The sequence below is a fragment of the Pleurodeles waltl genome, chromosome 11 (genome assembly GCF_031143425.1).
Source record: "Pleurodeles waltl isolate 20211129_DDA chromosome 11, aPleWal1.hap1.20221129, whole genome shotgun sequence".
Classification (NCBI taxonomy): Eukaryota; Metazoa; Chordata; class Amphibia; order Caudata; family Salamandridae; genus Pleurodeles; species Pleurodeles waltl.
Genome location: NC_090450.1, coordinates 927,168,344 through 927,188,621, shown reverse-complemented (window position 1 = coordinate 927,188,621; position 20,278 = coordinate 927,168,344). Strand labels below are relative to the sequence as shown.

General features: G+C 46.5%; 1 protein-coding gene across 4 annotated transcripts in view; it reads left to right on the top strand.

Moving 5' to 3' along the window:
* The first annotated feature begins 1,517 nt into the window (after nucleotides 1-1,517).
* Nucleotides 1,518-20,278, top strand: part of SBNO1 (strawberry notch homolog 1) — a 1,077,952-nt gene continuing 1,059,191 nt past the window's right edge. Inside the window, exon 1 of one of the 4 annotated variants that reach the window (XM_069214997.1) lies at nucleotides 1,518-2,099. The gene's annotated coding sequence lies outside the window, so the exon portion shown is untranslated. The remainder of the gene's footprint in view (nucleotides 2,100-20,278) is intronic. The other 3 variants (XM_069214996.1, XM_069214993.1, XM_069214994.1) reach the window with 3 other exon arrangements.

Here is a 20,278-nt window from a genome sequence, read left to right as displayed (position 1 = left end):
CTGCACCATTGCTGCACCCCATTGGGTGTTCAAAGGGGGAAAAATAAAGTTTCCAGAGCCGTCCTGCACTCAAGGGAATCTCCGAACTAAAAATAAAGTTGGAGCGTGCTGTGCGCGAACATAGAAATAGAAAGAGGATAACATCCTCTGATGCCAGTGCTCGGCTGTCCTTCACCGGAGGACAGCAACACACACCTAAAACAGGGAAGAAAAAACAGAGCGCCCAGCACAGATGTTCCCCTTCCCCCTCCCAATAATGAAATATGGTTGACACTCAACGGGGCCAATCTGGAGGTTTTATTAGAAAAAGAGGTTGGCTGATGTGCGAGTGCGACAGCGTGTGGCGTATGAGGGGGGAGTCCCCAAACTAGTGCCGATCAATCCCCACTCCCGCTCTACAGAGAAAGAAAATAATCCAATGCAAATATACAATAAACTCTCAATAATAAACGAAGGAGTAAAGAAAGAGGAAGGACTAAAGAGACAGAGACATTTACATGGAGTGCAGGCCTGGAATAAGGCCTATGGACTACCAGGATTGTTGAGATATGTAGTTTTTAGTGTTGGTTAATGTTGATTGGCTGCTGTATTTTCTCATTAAAGAAAGGGAAAGCATAATCTGAAGCCTCCGGTCCTGACATAGAATATCTACTTTGTTTTAAAATTTCCATTTAGTATCATGTCCAGGCCATTGCAGTCTCTTAATTAACAACAAACGGAGATTTTGTTTTTCCTCTTGGAAGGGTGGCAACCTTGAAAACACTTTCAAAAACGGGATGTTGTGAAAGATCGTAAGACTGGTCTCCAAAAGGGACTGCCCAGTAGTGCGATAACCTATCGCCAAGCCAATACCACAGAACAGACCATATCTATGGCTCGTGTTACCCAACATAAAACCTTGCAAGGTAACACGATGCTGCCTTGACGGGCACCAGTACGTTTATCAGAACATCTAAGTCAGCAGATGCTTTACCGTTTCAAGATGGCCACCATGCTTAACTACGGACCGTCAGCCTGAGGTTTGACAGGCAGACAAGAAATAACATAGTTGGTCCGTGCCATCACGGCATCATTTAAAGGAGTATTTATCCATAACGTCTGCTTTTCGCTTTTCATAGTTTTTCGATGACGTCACAACAAAGCAGAAAATGGCAATACATTGAACATGGAAAGTTTTCTCTGTGTTCTTTTGCTTATGTGTTATAAAATGATTTGCTATATAATATGTTTCACTGAGAGGTTAATCCTAGCAAGCGATATTGCGTCTTAATTTACTAATTTAAAAGATATTAAAAGATCCTTTATCTTTTGCATTGTCAAGTAGATATACCCTTACAGCGGGAGGAGATATCTGCCAACCCGGAATGGAAGCACGCTTCACCTGCATAACTTGGCCCTCCCTTCCTCTCCTTAATATGGGTCGACCCGTTGTAAAGGCCTATAGAGTGTTTGACCTTCCCAATATGGAAGAGCTGTAACGTCATTCCTCCCAGCAAGCCAAAGGGGCTACTGACGCCACTTCCTGCTCGCAAGGAAAATAATCGGTCACGTGACTGTAAACCGCCGTCTGCTCCCCAGGACCTAAATAACTTCAAAAGAGCTCTCTGAAGATGTGTGTTCGCCGCGGCTTCTGTCAGCTGCGAGTCCCAAGCCTTTCTGGATCCTGTTCCGCTTCGGTACACCGTTCGGAGGCTTCCTCTAGGCCAGGGGAATTCCAGAATCTTCCTGCTCTGTCTGCTTTAGGGGTCACGTGGTGTAGGGCTGCGCGCGGCTGCTGTCTCCCCGGTAAAGATGGCGGCGGCGAAGTAGAAAGCTGAAGGGAGACGGAGAGGAGGCAGTGCGCTGACACAGCTACGGTGGCAGAGAGCGGACAAAGTAAGTGGTGGGCCACGCTACGGAGTGTGTTGTCCGCCGACTCCGTGAGGGATTCTGGTAGTGCGACGCTGGGACTCTGATTACCTTCAAAGGCGTTTATAGCGGCTTTACTTCTGTATGGTGACTTTCCATGACTCAAGGCCTGTGGAGCCTTCAGGCCGTCGTAAGTGCAGGCTTCGCCACTGACGTTTCCTCTGTGGTGACTGTGTTGAGAGGAGGCACAGGTAGGTTTTGCTGTTAATTACCTGTTCTCCTCCTACTTCCCGTGTCCTCAGCATGCCGGAAGGGGAATACAGACCCTCACCTCAACCTGCACGTGTCCGCCTTTCATATGGTACTATATGGTGTTAGAGACCTCACCGTACGTGGAGCACCGGCAAACTGTAGTCTTGTTAAATGCAGAAGGATCCCGAGGGATGTTCCTTATGCCCATCTCCCTGGAGTGATTATGGAAAGGATCCGACCTATTCAGTGTGAAACACCATTTAATAAAATCCGGGAGTCGTGTTTTCAGTACTCTCCTCAACCTGCAGTATATGATGAGATCTAATCATCTTGAGATGCTCGGAAGTCGGTAGCCTTTATTGTTGTAGCGCCCTCCTCCCACGCCGATAGTCACCATCGTGTTCTAATTTAGCTCAGTGTGCTGTTCTGTATCTTCCCCTCACATGTTACACATTGAAGGGTGTTGGGCATTCCCTGCCTTTTCTTTTTTGCCATATGGTTCAATTATGGCTTTGCCTGAGGTCGATCGCGATGTGTAAGGGGGAAACTTGCGTACCGTCAGCAGTCAGTTTCCTTTCCCGTCACAAGCTTGCTCAGATGTTTTCCAACTGACACGTAAATCGTATTTATAACCTGAAGTAGAAAGCCACATTATACATTTTAATTTAAAAATAAGAAACAACCTTGCCGCAGAAGGGGCACTACATTTGTTTGTGTGATCACAATTGTGTAAAGTAGACGAATAGAACGTTTCCTAAGAAACTAGGATTCGAGATGGCCCGGAAGTTTATGCATCAGACACGTGGTGTTGCGAAGGACTTGTTCAGCTGACCTTTAAAAACGCGTGTTTTTGTTTCATTTCTCGGCTGGTGCACAGATGTACTGAAGGCAGGGAAAATTAAACCAATGAGTCTAGAGTGGTATTTTGTTTGTCATTTCAGTGTTGTCGCTTTTGTTTTTGAGCTCCAGAACTGTGTACGTAGGATTAGGTAAACACCAACTTGGCGTGCTTCTTACTCATTAACTTATTAATACCAGTACTTTAAACGTTTAGTGTGACATATTGTTTACGCGACATGTTTGAGTTTAATAAAGTACAGTAAGTTTTGATGATTTTTAACACGTTTGTTTTTATCGTACTCTTTTAAAAGTGTGTTCTGGCAGTATGATTCACCTAAGGCGACTTGTCAACCAAATAAAACGTTTGTTTTTACTATACAGTTTAGGCTTATTTTTGTTCAGCGCGTTTTATGTCTGCGAATCTGCCCATATGTTATGTAATCAAATACAAACCGGCTGTATTCCAGAAGAGTAGATGTTCCATCTTTATTTGTATTTTCAAGGTATCCAAACACGTTTTGTTTTCTGCATTTTAGTTAGCCTCGTTTCTCTAAAGTTACTCAAACGCTCATTATTTGGTGAAGATGTTAGTATTTCAATAAAAAAAAGTAGTTTTGTTACAGCTGCTTTGCGTAATGGTACTCGAGTACCAGAGCGAACACGTTTTATTTATACTGTACAGTGCTGTTGTACGCTCCTTATTTGTAGAAAAACTCAAATCCGAAGTATTGATATATTCATTTAAGAATATTTCACTTCCAAGTAGCATAAATAGCAGGAGCCCACAACAGACACTCCTTGTATCTTGGGCAGCTAGAGAAACTGTCTAAACCGAAATACAAACAGTGCCAGAAGAAATCGGCACAACCCAAAAGCTTTGAGTGTACTGATAACAAAACATAACACGTCACCACTGTGCAAGTTGAACAATAACGAATGCATGTGATGAGCACGAAAATAAGCCAAGTACTGGCATTAGAGCACAAGCACGTAAGGCCTATGTTCCAAATACTGACAGACCACGTCACGCGAGAGAAAATACTATAGAATTTGTAAAGCGCATGGCAACCCGAAGGCATCCCAGCGCTAGATGAAACAGAAGGCCTTTTCCAGCAAGAAATTCCAACTAACCAGCTGGGGGGTTGTCGTTGGAGTTCCAGAGTTTGACCACATTGAAGCTGAAGGACCGTCCACCACTTCTAGGTCTTGGTGGTGGGGACGGTAAGCAAATGGACGTTGAAGGATCTTAAAGCCCTTTTGGTTTTGTAGAGGTCTACAAGCTGACACATAATGAAAGGCCCACAGATCATGAGCATACTTTTGGCTCCATTGAGCTTCAGACATTATTCATCCATAGGCTACTTGCTCCACATTTTTCAAGGTGGAAGCTGAAGGATCCGAGTCGGGGGATGAGCGGGAAAACCAGCTGGGTGTCATTTGCATAGGAGACTGTGGAAATCCGAAAATGGGTTATAATGTGCGCCATGGTTTGTAGGTGCCCATTAAAAAGCGTGGGGCTAAAAGATGAACCCTGAGGCACCCCACAAGTAACCAGAAGAATATCAGTGGAGCAGGTCCTTTCAGATACCTGAAAGGATCTGTCCTTCAGGAAGGAGCTAAGCCAATTCAATTCCTTCCCTGCAACACCGACCTTATGGACCCTGTTGAAGTATTTGGTGGTCGATTATGTTAAAGGCCGCGCTAAGATCAAGAAGTAAAGTATCAACCGTATATCCTTGGTCTTCTCTTTTTTTTTTTTTTTTTTTTTTTTTTTTCCCTCCCCACATCTTCCACTAACGCCAAAAGAGTGGAGGGTGTTTAACTCAATAAATCCTGGCAAGTTTTTGTCACTTTGCTTAGGTATGGAAGCAGGAAGGTGGGCCAATAGTTCCCCGGGCATGAAGGGTCAAGATTTGGCTTTTTTAAGAATGGCTTTTACCGTGGCATGCTTATAAGGAGAGATTGAACATCTCGATCAGGGTATGGAAAATAAATTAATCATCAATGGCCAAGAACTTATGGGGATGGGTCGGGGGAATCAGAATTTAATCTGCTGAAAAGAGCAATAGAGTTTTCCATCATATGAGAGGGAAAATTCTGAAAGGGTGGCAGGACTCGTGTTCATACTAATGTGGTTGAAACAGGGTTTCTATCCCTTTCTTGAGAGGTAGCGGTCTATTATTTTGGTTTTGAAATACATCGAAACTTGTTAGAGGGTTCTGTGGCTGGAGCATGGGAGACTGGTTCAAACAGTGCTTTAGTAATTTTGAAATTCTCGGGGGGTTTACTGCCCGTTAATTCACATTTCGAAATGGGCCTGGGCTTCTCTTATCTCTGTGTGGTAGGCCCTGACCATTTCCAAATACTTTCCTTTTTTATGTTCCCTGTAGTTCTTCCTCCATTCCCTTTCTGCAGCTTTACAGATCTTATTGCGGGCCTACAGATGGGAAGACTACATGGGTGCTGACTTATTTTTCGTATTATGCCTAACTGATTTTTTGGGGGGATGATTTTGTCTAGAGAGGAGTTTATCCATTCCGAGATCTGACTGTAGGCTGTGTGGGGATCTGGACCCAATTGAGGTGTTGTATTAATAAGAATAGGTTCCCAGCTTTTGCTGCTTAGGTAAGCCCAGTGCCAGTGTTCACTATCGGGCCTCTTTGGAAGTTCCCCCGGGTCTGGGGACAAAAAAAACATAGGGGTCAAACAATGGTCTGTCCATAAGGTACGTTTGGGATCTAGGACCTATAGCTGAGAGTTATTGTAGAAAATAGGCTCTAACATGCCTTTGGCGTAGGGAGGGCCGCTTATTCTTTGACTGACTGAGTTGAATGGCGCCAAGATTTAACAAGAAGCTGCTCGATTATGTATCTGAGATATAATCACAGTGAAAATTAACATCACTTAGAACCATGAGATGTTTTTTCTTGATGGCCAGACTTGCAAGGGCCTCAGGTAAAGTGTGTGTAAATTGACCTGCAGGTCCAGGGGGATGGTAGATAAGGACCCAGGAGATTGTGCACGTGTGAGAGAGATATATAGAAAAAATAAGGTTTTCATATTTAGTGAGTGGGAGGGAATTGGTGGTACAAGAGAAGGTGGACAAATGGTACACGTGAATCAGCACATAAGAACACACCATCAATTAAGGAAAGTTCTTCTGAAACTTGCACATAAAGCGTTAAGGAAGGCTCCACATTTCTCTCCTTTGGCCAGTCCTTTTTGATGTACGAACACTCAGTTGAAAAATTATTATTCTTAATCACAGCTTCCAACCAGTCCATGTGTGTAATGATACTGGACTCGCCAACAATATCGCCCACTATTGCAATCACACATTCATCCTCCATAGTATTGTTCATAAGCTCATTCAACATGGGCAACTGAGATACAGTCAGCCCACACATTCCTCTCACCAGGAATGTATTTTAATGTGAAGTCATTTCATTTTGCGAGTTGGTAAGTAGTCTGAGAAAGGCGGAAGCTTTTCCTGGATCATTACAATTGAGCAGTTGCAACAATGGTTTGTGGTCAGTTTAGATGTCAAAGTGAGCACCCCAAATGGAACATTTAAACCTTTCTGCAGCCCAAGAACAAGTCAATGCTTCATGCTCAATTGTGCTATAATTGGATTCAGCAGAGGTAGATGTGCGTGAAACGAAATCAATGGTGTGATCTTTATCCTGCGCTAACTGGGATAAAACAGCCCTTATACCTATCTGACTTGTGTCCAGCGTAATCAAACATTTTCTTCCAGCAACAAGTGAAGATAGCGCAGGTCTTGATAAAGCCTATTTCTTTACTTTTTTTAAAAGACTGCTGAACCTCGTCTGATCAAATGTATTTGACACTTTTCTTTAGAAGATTTCTTAAAGGTTGCAGCACAAATGCCCAACCTTTTTTATTTAAAAAAAAAAAAAAAATGTAATCACTCAAACTCAGGAAGGAGCGGAGAGTGTCATTGTCCCTGGGTAATGGAGCTTCTTTAATGGCTTTGAGTAAATATTTTTGCAAAATTTCTTTCAGCCCAATGGAATGCCACAGATAATCAAAATTCTGTTAAAAAAAAAAACACACATTTGTAAATTAATGCCAAATTCAGTAAGCTTTGTTTAAAATAAATAAATAACTGTGCTGAACACTTCATTATGCTCAGCCAGTGTCTTTGCTAAGATAAGGGCGGCATCCTGGAAGGCTTGAATACTTACCACATCTCCTGACATGGTGTCCATCAATCTCTAAAAGATACTTGCTGCCGAAGCCAACCCAAATAGTAGTCTTGCAAATTTACACACATCAAAAGGGGTTACGAAAGTCATGAGATATTGTGATTTTATCATCCAATGGAATTTGGTGATATGCTGATTTTAAGATCTAAGAAAAAATACATTTTGCCTCACCAGTGTTGGCGAGTAACTCCTGTATTTTAGGTAATGGGTGGCATTCCCCAACTATATTTTTGTTCAGACTGTGCAAATCGGTACACTGTATGATGTCACCATCCTTCTTCTGTACTGTCACTTTGGGATTTACCCACTCACATGAAGCTGCTTTTTTGATTATGCCACCCCGAACAATGTTTTTTCTAAAATCAACATCAACTCCTCCCTTACACTCAATGGTACTGGCCTTACTTTATGGGCTACTAGTACATCTTTCTTTAACTTAATAGAATGCACGTAGTTATTAACACAACTAATTGTATATTTTAAAATATCAGGAAATACTTTGACTTTTTTATTGTTGTTTGCTGATCGGACACTTGAACTAAAGACACTGGTACATTAGAGACTCTTACAGACCGATCAGACCCAGGTACTAACATGGGGCCTGACTTGGCTAGATCTTGCTATCCCACAATGTGCCTGCCTTTGACGGCCACATAAACTTTGAACATGTTCCTTCCAAGGCCATGATGAACGATAAAATCATCTAAGTACCCCAACATAGCAATGTCCTGTAAGCCTTGGAATGAATGTTAGTATCTCTCAAATCTACAAATGTCCTCCTGTGTGCATTAAGCCTTAACTTTCTCAGCTGTGAGTTAACTTCAAGGTTCAACATCATGCTAGTAAAATCTAATTCTTTCAACAATCAAGACCTCAACATTATTCACACTTACTGCATCCACACTTTTCATCCTAGTTGCATTTTTTTCATTTTGCACACATTGTGAAAATGCCCCAATTTCTTACATTTGTGCTACATTTACAGCAGGACGATGAGTAAAGTTGCTTAAATGTGTTGTGGAACCACTCCTAGAACGAACTTAATATATTAAGAAACCATTTTTTTTAATTTGTCTCTTCTACAGATAGCATCCACATGTTCCAAGGGAATTAATTCCCAAAGCAGGAGGTATTGATAATTCCTGATTCATCATTCAAATGGAAACAATAGAGAGTTCAACACTTTTAGCTACTTCAGACAGTGAGTGATCCTTGCAGCTGAGTAGTCTTTCTTGAATCATTTTTGAAAAACAACTGTATAGAAATCTCCGGGATGAGTATCAAGAGATGCCCCAAAAGTGCAAGTAGCTGCTAATAACCTCAAATCAGATATACATTCACTACAGATTCATCAGGAGCTTTCCTTATTCTGAAAGAAATTAAAATTTTCAAGGAGTACACTAGGTTCCTCTGTAGACATACGTAGGAGGCAACAAACAGCTTCTGAGTATTCATTCTAATCTCCACTTTTACAAGCTGGTGCTATAACCTTGGATAAGTTATCAAAGACTTGTTGACCATCAGAGCCTAAGTGACTGAACAGTTTAGCAGCTTTGCGCTTTAGTTCAGTCAACTGCTCCCACTGCAACCAAATAATTCTTGAAACCAAATGCTCTATTTTCTAGGAGGTTTCCCAGGAGGTTGTGAAAATGGACTGATTTGAGTGAAGCTGGTAGAGAGAACTGCAACTATAGTTAAATATAAATAAATTAATACATCTGCTAGAGACTTTTAGCTGCAGATTCCTTACCTTGGAATTTCCCACGTATTGGACCGGATCTAAAAGCTTTTGCTTGAGCGGTACCCCTGAGTGTGCTGTCGAGTGGCTACATTCGACTACGCGTGGCATGGTTGGTGCCGGATGTTATGTTGCAGTCACCTACATAGGTGGCACCCACCTGCACTGATGTCAGTTCTTTCCTTTCTGTGCCAGTTAGCGTTGATCCGATGAGAGCTATCCTGCAGTTGTGTTTTTTTTTTTTTTTTTTTTTTTTGTTGTTGTTTTTGACAGACTTTGTTTTCAGGATTTTTGTTGAATCTCTTTGAAAGTGTGACCAAGAGATGTCCTCCAGAAAGGTGGGATTCAAATCATGTGGTGCCTGTCACTGCGCAATGTCAATTACAGCCTTCTCCTTGTCTGCCTTTGGTGTCTTGAGCGCAACCATGAGTTGAAGTCTTGCTCGGACTGCTGGACCATGGCGCCAAAGGCTTTGAGGGAGCGGTACCTAAAGCTGCTTGCGGTCAACACTGGCAAGCGTGACTTGTTTGTAGTCCAGGTTGCGGGACCATTCCAGAAACATTAAGTCGTCTTCCTCCCACTCGAGATCCTAGGGGCACTCAGGGAAGAGGCACAAAAAGAAGCCATCCAAGTGTACTTCGACTTCACCCTGTTTGACTGGTGATGCAACAAGTGGGGAACGTTGGCGTTCCGGGCACAGTTCTGCATAGCCTTTGCCCACTTCCTACTCTGCCTCCCTTCATTTCAAAGAGCTGGAGCAACGGTTACTCAAGTCAGTTGTTTGAGGCCATGCACTGCGTATTTCAGCTGGCTGACCCCTTTGGAACGCCTTTGGGCCCCGTGGGGGTCAGAGGAGGCCCCATCAGGTTCTGCTCTGATAGCACCTGCTTCGGCTCTGACGTGGTCTCATGGATCCGGATTGGTGCTTCCCACACCGATATAATCTTCTTTGGCCCCAGCATGGATGGCAGCCACAGCCCCATTCTGATCCCAGACAATTCGGAGCCAGAACGGCATCACAACTCAGATTCTGACACCAACGGCGTCCATTAGTGCCTGATCGTTGCCTGAGCATTATTTTCAACAGCCAGGAACGGGGAAAGATTAGGAGGGGACACTGGACCCTTTAGAACACCAGTTAATTTACTTCGGTGGATTGCTATGAGGAACTAGGATATTCCATCTTTCCAAGCCCTAACTGCTGCCAGCATGTGGTCAGAGTTTTCTTCTTTTTTTTTTCTTCTTTTTTTTTTTTCTTCTCTTCTCACCTTGTATTGTGCAGTAAAGGCCTCTGGACCACCCTACACATTGTGTGTCTTTCTAATCTGTAGAATGGAGCCTGTTGGTTTGCGAATAACCCTTCTTTGACTATGAGGGTGTGTGATGCCCAGTAGTAATTTCGATGTATGGAATTAACAGTCCCCCGTCATAGTCCCCCTTCCGCAATTTGGCCAAGGCAATTCTAGGTACACACAGGTTCCTCAGAAGCCTGTGTGCCTCTGAGTCTATTTTTCTAAAAACTTCCTGGGGAATCATGTAAGGAGTGTTCTGCATGACCTACAAGAATGTCGGTAGGCTCATCATTTTATAGAGGGCAGCCTTGCCTATTTTGTTCAGTGGGGGCTGTGCCAGTGAGTAACGTCTCCCTAAAGCCTCTCCAGTTAGGGATTTAAGTTCCTGTCCAAAATTTCCTGGGTGTTTCGGGTTACATAGATACCCAGAGAGTAAAAGCCTGACTTTGACTAGTTTATGGTATAGACAGAGGGGTCTCCAAAAATGCTGAATATTTGCATGAGTCTGCCGATTAGTAAGGGAGGGCTGCGATACATAAAGTAGTATGTCATTGGCATACAATGAAATGTGCTCTTCCCTATTCCCCCCCCCCACCACCCCCCAAATCATCTCCCCAAGGAGCTTACATTCCCCCAGGCCAGAGCCTGTAACGCCAGGGTGAAAAGCATGGGGGGTAAGGGTCAACCCTGGCTGGCGGGTACCCCTCTCTAATCAAAACTCCAGAGATACCACCCTGTTGACCTTTACTTGCATCATGGGGAGGCTTATAGCAATTTAATCCAGGTGCAGAATGGTGGCCCAAATCCAAGTCACTCCAGAGTGGCAAACATGTAGTCTCACTCCACAGAGTCGAATGCCATTTTGGTGTCCAGTGCCATCAGGACTGTTTGTTCTGCCCGCGGGTCAGCTGTCACGTGGAGCGCCCCGTACAGGCTCTGAAGGTGAAGCCCTGTGCTCCTATCTGGTACAAAGCCTGACTGGTCCAAGTGCACAAGGATTGTGAGGACCCCCAAATTCTGTTTGCCAAGACCTTAGTCAAAACCATGACTCCATATTTAATAATATGTGCCTGTAGGTACTGAAAGCAGTCGGGGGCTTTCCCGCCTTGTGTATGACAAATATTGTTGTGCCTCCCTCCCTCTCCCCCCCCCCCCCCCCCCCCCCCCCCCCCCCCAGCTTCCCGGAACATAGCTAGCAGGAGGCTGGCAATAATATTGGTCAACCCTTTCTACATGTCAGTTGTAAGCATTAGGGCCTGGGGCCTTCCCGGATTGTAGATCTCTCAGGGCACAGGCTACTTCCTCTCCCATCATGTCTGCCTCCATTGCTTCCCTGTCTTCCCCATAGAGTACCTGTAGATGGATATCCCTAAGGAAGTGGGCACAGTCCACTGGAGACATAGTTGTCATGGAGGAATATAGGCCCTCATAATATTCTGCAATGGCTGTGCCGGTTTGTGGCACTCTGTGTTATCTATCTGAAGTACCCAGGAGTGTTCTCAGTCTCCTTGCTCCAACCAGGCCATTTATATGCTGGCTTTTTCACCAGTGTTGTGCAGTTGGCGTTTGAATGCAATTGCGTATTTCCTGGCATGGTTTTCTGCCAGAAACCTAATTTCCTTTTGTCGTAACTGCAATTTACTGTGGTTCTTTGGGGTTCTCAAGCCTCCTCCGGCTGAACAATGTCTCTCTCCATGGTCGTGCATTCCAGCTCGTCTTTCTTGGTAGCCCCAATTAGCGCCTGTACCATAAAATTGTTTTAAAAGCCTTCCATAGCATACATGTCGATACGGAACCCTGATTTTCTTTAAAGTAGAGGTCCACCCCGTCTCTCAACCTGTCCTGAGTCTTCCTATGCTTCAGGCTCCAGGCATCTAGGTGACCTGGCAGTGAAAAGTCCCTCACAGGGCCTGTCAGTATGACCCCCTACTGAGGAATGGTGAAGTGTCGATGCTCAATGTGAAAATGTAACCTAGCTGAGAAAAGCAGAAAAGTTGTGTATTGTCTCGTCAGGGCGTTGCTGTCCTGCCACAGGTCGAACTTACCCAGTGCCCTCATAAACTAGGATAACTGACCTCTGCCCCATCCCTGCTGTCGGGGACCCCAAATCTCTGCTGAAGCGTTTGTGGTTGAGTTTATGTATCCCCCCCTAAGATCAGGATCCCAGAGGGTAGTCCTAAGAAACCGGTAGACCACTGGGAAAGAGACCTCATGTAGGTGAGGGGGGACTAACGGAGCAACTGTTTAGAGTGGGTCCCTTCCATGTTCTGGACAATGTCCCATAACGCCCATTGGTATCATGCCATATCTGGGGTGGGATGAGGGCTACAGATGTTTTAACAAGTATTCCTATGCCTCTGGAATCAGGGGTGTATATCTGTCATGCACTCGGAGTATAAAGCCAAATATGTTGAGCGTCTATTAATTTCCTCTGAACTGTCTTTCCTGTAGCAGGATAATATCTGGTGCATGACGTCTTACGTGTTGCAAGACTAGTGTGCACCTGCTCTTGCTTCCAAGACCATTAAAGTTCCAGTACCATTGCAGTCCTGGGGCCGGATACCCACTCTGACCCTTCACCCCCCAAACCCTCCCTCCCCTCCCTTTCAAGGATCTTCATCGCTCCAAACAGTGCTTTGTAAACCCCAAAACTATCCTGAAAAAAAAAAACAACTCCTCACAAATGAGAACAGTACAACACGTTCCGGCAACCCCCCCCCTCTGCTACACTGCACTGTGGGTTCAATACTACCCAGCACCTGAACTTGCAGAGCGCCTGTCCCCCTAGATAAATCATTTTACAATGGCGGTGAGCCACCACCTGTGCAGTGTAAATGAAAGTATGTCATATGGACGAATATCTAATGTATCCTCCCCCCTCTTTATTTTTTTAATTTATTTTTTAAATAGCATTGGAGTTATCTTGCCCTTGGTCACTGTTGCGAAGTCTTTTGCAGGCTCCTCACTCAGTCTTCCCCCCTCATCTGAGACACACTCAAGCAGTGGGTGTCCGTAAAATTCTGGGGTAATTACCTAGTGCCTGAAGTGCTAGGACTTGCTATCCGCCACCACTCAGCATTTAGCTGGGAACAGCATCATGTATTTCACTTCTTTGGCCCACAGTGCTTTTTTGACTTCATCAAAGTTTTTCCTTTGGCGCTGCACATCGAGGGTGAAATCTGGAAAGAAAAGAATAACAGCATTTCCCAGGTGTAGGTCGCCGAGGGACCGGGTCGCTTGCAGGATGGTGTTGCAGTCCCTCTTATTCAGGATCCTGGCAGTAATCTACGTGGTGAGATCCCTGGTATTGGGGGAGGGCCTGGCATTCTGTGTGCCCTTTCTACTGAGAAGAAGATAGTCGTTTCGGCTTGAGTTTGTTCACAACCAGTTCTTTAGTGAAGAGATCTGCTATAGGGCCCTCTATCCCCTCCGGTACCCCAACCACTCTCGCGTTGTTCCTTCTGGACCTCCCTTCCTGGTCCTCAAGTCTGGCCTCTATTTCTGAGCTCTTCCTGGTGAGCGAGTGAATACGCTCCACCAGGCGTTTCGTGATTGATAGCAGCCCCTCGCTGCGTATTTCAGCCACCTTCTCTGATATCTTGCCAAAATCCGTTCTTCGGTAATTGACCTCAATCGTGACTGCGTCCAATGGGGTGAAATAGAGCCGTTAAGGTCCTATACGGCTGTATTGATTGGGTCTTGGCTATGATTTCATCCTCCCTCAGAACCAGTCTTCTGGCCCCCTGGTGCCGTCATTCGTATGGTGTATTTGTCTAGGCTATTTGTTTGCTTCTGCTTTGGGATGTGGCCATTGACCATGGACCTGGCTGGCTGCTCCTGTCCCCCTGCTGCTTACTGTTTATTAAAAGATGTCCTGCACTGGGCCCTTGCAGGTTTTGGGGCGACCCCTGCATCACATGCTCACCAAAGCTGTTCCCTGCACGGCAAAGTCATACCCACAAGATTGGCTGTGGCGGCCTTGAGGTGCCTCTGTCACCTCATGGCCACTGGCTAGGCATTTCATCCAGGCTGCAGGGGTAGGCAGCTCAGCCACCAGATTATTGCATGGGAGGGAGAATCCTGTCTCTTCCCCCTCAGGCACCCCGTCAGATTTCATTCTCCTGGGCCACTGCTATTATTTTTGCAGGCTTGTTGTGGCTCCACAAGGCCTCTCCTCCATGGCTTCGGGGCTCCACAGGCAGCTGCAGGGTTATCCGCTGCTGACTCGCTGGTCGTGACTCCTCCGTCGCTTCTTCTGAAGTTCGGGTGGGAGCCCTCCACCCTGCCGGCTCGCTTCCTGCTCTTTCACCCACCTCAGGCCGCTTCACCGTAGTCTCCAGATGCCGTCCACCATCTTGACACAGGCCGCAAGGGAAGGTCAGGCCTTCATTCTCCATCATCTGATAAAGTGTGGCTCCACGAAAGTACCAAAGTTTGCCAAAAACTCAGTGCTACTTCTGCTCCCTGCTTTTTTTTTTTTTTTTTTTTTTTTTTTTTTGAGGACTGTTGTTGGATTGGGTGGGGTTATTACCTCTGTTATCTCAGACGGCCAAAGAGCTGTCTCAGCTGGTGGCCATCTTCGCCGGTGGCAAGCTCCGCCTCAGTCTGAGTAATATTTAAATCACTAAGTAATAAGAGACCTGAGAGAGCTGACTTCACCTGATCACCCATAAACGCTAGTCCCAGGTTTCTCGCTGGCTCATATTTCTTGAAATATGTGGTAATATGTTTACAGTGAATGAAGAGAGCAAGGTTGTACTTTGTCTGTATTCAAGTTATAGGTTTTACGTTCAGTGGCTGGGTTAATAATGTATTTATTCTTATAGTAAAAAAGCTTGTTGAGATTTCCCCGCTTTCTCCTATTGCTGTGTGCTGCTTATTCAGTTTGTGGAAAGAGGGACATACGAGTGTTAGTGAGGGCCCATTGGCTCTTCTTCCCCAGGTAATTAATATAAACCACAAAATGACCACCCGATGTACCGTGTTTTTGGTCCCTGTTTACAACATGATGTTGGACCAACTTGTTGTAAGGAATGGACCCTGATCACATTGTTATGGAGCGCGGTTAGAAACGGGGCTCTCTAGTTGGTAGTCTGTTTGCACCCTGTCCAAGTAGGGACCTTCACTCTAGTCAGGATAAGGGAGATACCTGCTCAGATAACCCCTGCTGACACCCTTTGTTGCTTGGCACGAACAGTCAGGCTTATCTCAGAAGCAATGTGTAAAGCATTTGCACATGACACACTGCAAAAGGACACAACACCAGTTTTAGAAACCTAGCCAATATTTATCTATTTAGAACAAGACCAAATATGATAAAAAATCCAACATACAGTAATAAAAATATGAATTCTGCAAGATTTACTGAAATACAGTTCCTTGAAGTCAATAGCTCCACCTGGGGCTATCACGGCGTTGTGATCAACAGTTCAGGCCAGCCGCGGTGGCGCGGGCCAGCTATGGTGTTGGAAGACCAGCAAACAGTACCTTGGATTTATGGTGCGTCATGACCCTTGCGGGAAGAGCTCTGGAGAGCAGCGTCACGGTGTGGTTCCAGACTCCGTGCAGGAGTTGTCGGGGCCCTTCAAGTCCCACCCGTTGTAGATCGAACTCCGGGCTGATGAAGTTGGGAGCACTGGCGTGGATGGTGTTGGGGCTGTGGTGCGAAGCGGGATGATGCAACGTGGGGTGGCCACAGGTCACGGTGCTGGCAGTGGCTGTGACGGCATCCAGCTGCATCGGTGAGACCAGGGCTGCAGTGTGAAGCGGGGCGGTGCAATGTGCGGTGTCCCCAGGTCACGGTGCAGGTAGCAACATCGTCGTTGCTGAAGCAATGTTGTTGGTAGGCCCAAGCCGGCGGTACGGGACAGTGCTTCTTGACCTTCACGAGCAGTGGCCACGGTGCAAGCAGGGATGCCTGGTGACGACACTGGAGTCGATGGTGCTGGGGTCTGTGGACCAGGGCGGTGGAGCGGGATGGGACGGTGCTTTGCGCTCTTTAAGAGCGGTGTCCACAGGTCATGGTGCAGGCAACAGCGCCAATGTCTGCAGGAGTGGTGTCGTTTGGGAGGCCTAGGCTGCGGGGTGAGTAGAAAGTATTGGAGTTTGGGGCCCACAGGTCGCGGTGCGAGCAGCGTCTTGGTGAAGTCGTCTAAGTTGGTGAGACTAGGGTCATGGTGTGAAACGGGCAATGCTACTCCGTGCGGCATTGGCAGGTCACTGTGCAGGCCAGCGGCGTTGTGGTTGTTTCTCCTCTTGAACAGCACAGAACACACCGTTACCATGCTGTAGGTCGAGGAAACTGAAATCTTTGGTGTCCTTGAGACTTCCAACAGGAGGCAAGCTGTGCTCCAAGCCCTTGGAGAAGTTTCTCAAGCAGGATACACAGCAAAGTTCACCCTTTGCTCTCTTTTCAGGCAGAAGTGGCAACTGCAGTCCAGCAGAGCAGCATAGCAAAGGGACAGTACTCCTTCAGCTCTTCTCCTTGGCAGAGGGTTACTCTTGATTATAAAAGTCTGGGGTTTTGGGTCTTCCTCTTATATCCCTTCCTGCCTTTGAAGTTGGCAAACTTCAAAAAGCAAAGACTCCAGTGTTTGACAGATCCTTCCTTGGCCACGCCAGGCCCCAGACACACACCAGGGGGTCGGAGAATGCATTGTGTGAGGGCAGGCACAGTCCTTTCAGGCGTGAATGACAACTCTTCTCTTCTCTCCCCCGCCCAGCCCCGTTTGTGTCACTGTCGAGAGAGGTGCAAAACAGCCCAACTGTCAAACTGACCCAGACAGACAATCCACAAACAGGTTGACTCACAGAATGGTTTAAGCGAGAAAATGGCTACTTTCTAAAAGTAGCATTTTCTAACTGACAATTTAAAAACCAACTTCACTAAAAGATGTAGTTTTCAATTGTGAGTTCAGAGACCCTAAACTCCCCGTTTTTACCTGCTCTCAAGGGGAATCTGCGCTTTAAGGATATTTAAAGGCAGCCCCCATGTTATCCTATGAGAGAGATAGCCCTAGCACAGTGAAAACCGAATTCTGCAGTATTTCACTGTTAGGACATATAAAACACACTAGTATATGTCCTACCTTAAATATACACTGTACTTTGCCCCTGGGGCTACCTAGGGCCTAACTTAAGGGTGCCAGACATGTAGTCAAAGGGAAGGTTTTGACCTGGCCAGTGGTACACTTTTCAAGTTGAATTGGCAGTTTAAAACTGCACACACAGACACTGCAGTGGCAGGTCTGAGCCAGGTTTACATGGTTACTAATGGGGGTAGCAGAACCAGTGCTGCAGGCTCACTAATATCTTTTGATTTACAGGCCCTTGATACCTCTGGTGCCCTTTACCATGGGCTTACCAGTAAATCAAATGCCAATTATGGATAAACCAATCAACAGTACAATGTACACAGAGAGCATATGCACTTTAGCACTGATTAGCAGTGGTAAAGTGCCCAGAGTCCTAAAGCCAACAAAAACTGGTCAGAAAAATTAGGAGGAAGGAGGCAAAAAGATTGGGGATGACCCTGCAAAAAGGGACCGGTGCCACAAGCGTAATTTGGTTAGTTTTTATAATCCAGTCAGAGAGCGTCTCAGACGCAGTGCAAATTGAAATATGAACATTAGAGAGCAATTAAAACTACTGTACAAGCTACATTAGTTAATAAGAAACTAGACAAAATAAGCACCCGCGCTTGGCAAATTACTTTACAAGTAAGTCTGGGAGTGAGACTGGCAATAAAAGTGACACAAGTAGGCAGTTGGTATTTGGCTTCAGAGGGCTGGAGCAGTGGAGATGATCAGGGGGTGGGGGTGGAGGGGGGAATCAATATAGGAACACAAGGGCACTACCCTGATTTCTGATGGATACAACTACATGTGGATTCCTCACCTTATGAATTTTCCCAGTGTACCAGCATTCAGCGGAAATTTTCTTCCTAGCTCCCACGTCGACTAGGACGTCACAATTGCACAGCTTCGCGTGTGACTGTCTGACATCATTGTGGCAATAAGAAGTCCTCGCCGGCGTGCTGACGTCAGTTCCTTTTTTTCCGCGCCTTCGACACTAACAGTTTTTCCTACTTCTTGAGGATGTGGTGGTGTTGTTACAATGTCACCACTGAAAAAATCTGGCTTTAAGCCTCGTTATGAGCGTGAGGGTCACGTGTCGGTTACGGATCCTCACGAGAACTGCTTGTGGTGCCTGGGCTTGGACCAGGACGTGGAGGGGTGCGTGTCCTGCCAGCAGATGAACCCGAAGGCGGGAGAGGCTAAGCTCTTCTTGGCAAAAGCTAAGAAGGAGCATAAGGGTCATCGAAGATCTATGGCGAGGTATTTATCTTCGCATAAGTCCTTGAGGTTGCATAAGAAGTGGTGCCGGCACGGTTCTCGACTCCATTCTTCCAGGGATCGGTCTTGGTCCCCTGCAAGTTGGTGCCGTATGGCGTGGTAGGTCAATCCAGTGGGGACTCCTGAGCCTCAGTGTCCACAGGCTTCTCTGGTGCCGACGTTGATAGATCTTCTAGTCCCCGGCTACCCCCCCGGCTCACTTTTCTCCTGTGTCCACTCATGGTCAGGAGTCAGGTGCCCACGCTTTGGGTTAGGTTGAAGCGCCTCAGGAGGAGCAGAGGTTTCCTGCCTTCCTGACTCCGAGAGCGGATCCACCAGTGTTCCTCAGTGCTATGCTTAGCATTTTTAACAGAGCTATGGCCCCTGCTGGTGCATCGGCTGGTCCCACTGGTCCATTATCTTTCACGCTGGGTTAACTGGCGCCGCACAAACAGGCCCCGTTTGTACCCTTCTGTCCAGGTGAAGGTCCTGGTTTGGTGCCGATGACGTCGTCACCCCGGATGATGTTGCCGATGGAGTCTGCTGGCGCTGGATGGATCCCGATCGGGCCAGAGTCTCTCCACTCTTTCCTCTGCCGGAACGTCCATCTGCTTTGAAGTCGGCTAATTCTCTGTCAACAGTGTGTGTGGAGGCCAGACTGAGGTCGAGAAGGAGGGCATTGAGGCTCTTGGAGGAGCAGAAGTGTTGGCGACAGCGCTGGAGAAAGGGGAGATTTCTGAGCCTATGGGTGAATTTCAGGGCCTGGACTCAGCAAGTGGCCTGCATACATCCCCTGAGTGGGATTTTTCATCCCCTGGTGAGCTCACAGCAGGTGCAGCATCTTCCCACAGCGTGATAAGAAAGGCTGCTGAGTTTTTGGACCTTCCTTTAGCAGTATCGAAGGTGAAGACGAACATTCTGACTGAGGTGTTGCATTCTTCCTCTACGTCTTCTGAGCCCCTCCTCCCTTTTAATGATGCCCTTACTGAGCCCATTCTAGACATTTGGAGGATGCCTTTCAGAACTCCAGCAGTTTCCAGGGCTGTGGCTAGGAGGTAGAGTTGCTCCAGAGGATCTGCAGTTTCTATCTCAGCATCCAACACCTAAGAGCTTGGTGGTGCAAGCCTCTTATTCTGCCCTGTCTGCACCTGGTTCATTCCCTGCTACTCCATCCGATAGAGGGTCTAAGCGAATGGAGCAAACTGAAAAGAAGGGCTTCTCCTCGTGCAGTATGGCCTTGAAGTCTGTCAATGCTACCTGTGTGCTTGGGAGGTATATTCATGCCCTGATGGACATGGCAAGAGCTGTTGTGCCAACCTTGCCTCAGGATGTGCAGGGGCAGTTTGATGAACTCCTGTTGGACAGTCCAGCAGGTTATTCAGTCTGGTTTGGATATGGCAGATTCGGTTGCCAGGGCAATGTGCACTTCAGTGGCAACCAGGAGGCAATCCTGGCTCAGGTCTTCTGGCTCCTCTACGGATGTTCAGACAACGGAGTTGGACCTTCCGTTTGATGGCGAGAAGCTGTTTGGGTCCAAAGCCCACTCAGCTTTGGAACATTTTAAAGACCGCAGGGCTTCTGCAAAGTCCTGGGGACTCCAGGCTTCAGTGCCAACACCATTTAGATCTTTTCTGAGGTTCAGGGGTATTGGCCGTGGGGTGTCATATCATGGGAGGCCACAATCCAGCGTGCAGCAGCCTGCCAACTCTCTCTATAGGTCTTATAGAGGGAGGTTTAGATCGCGAG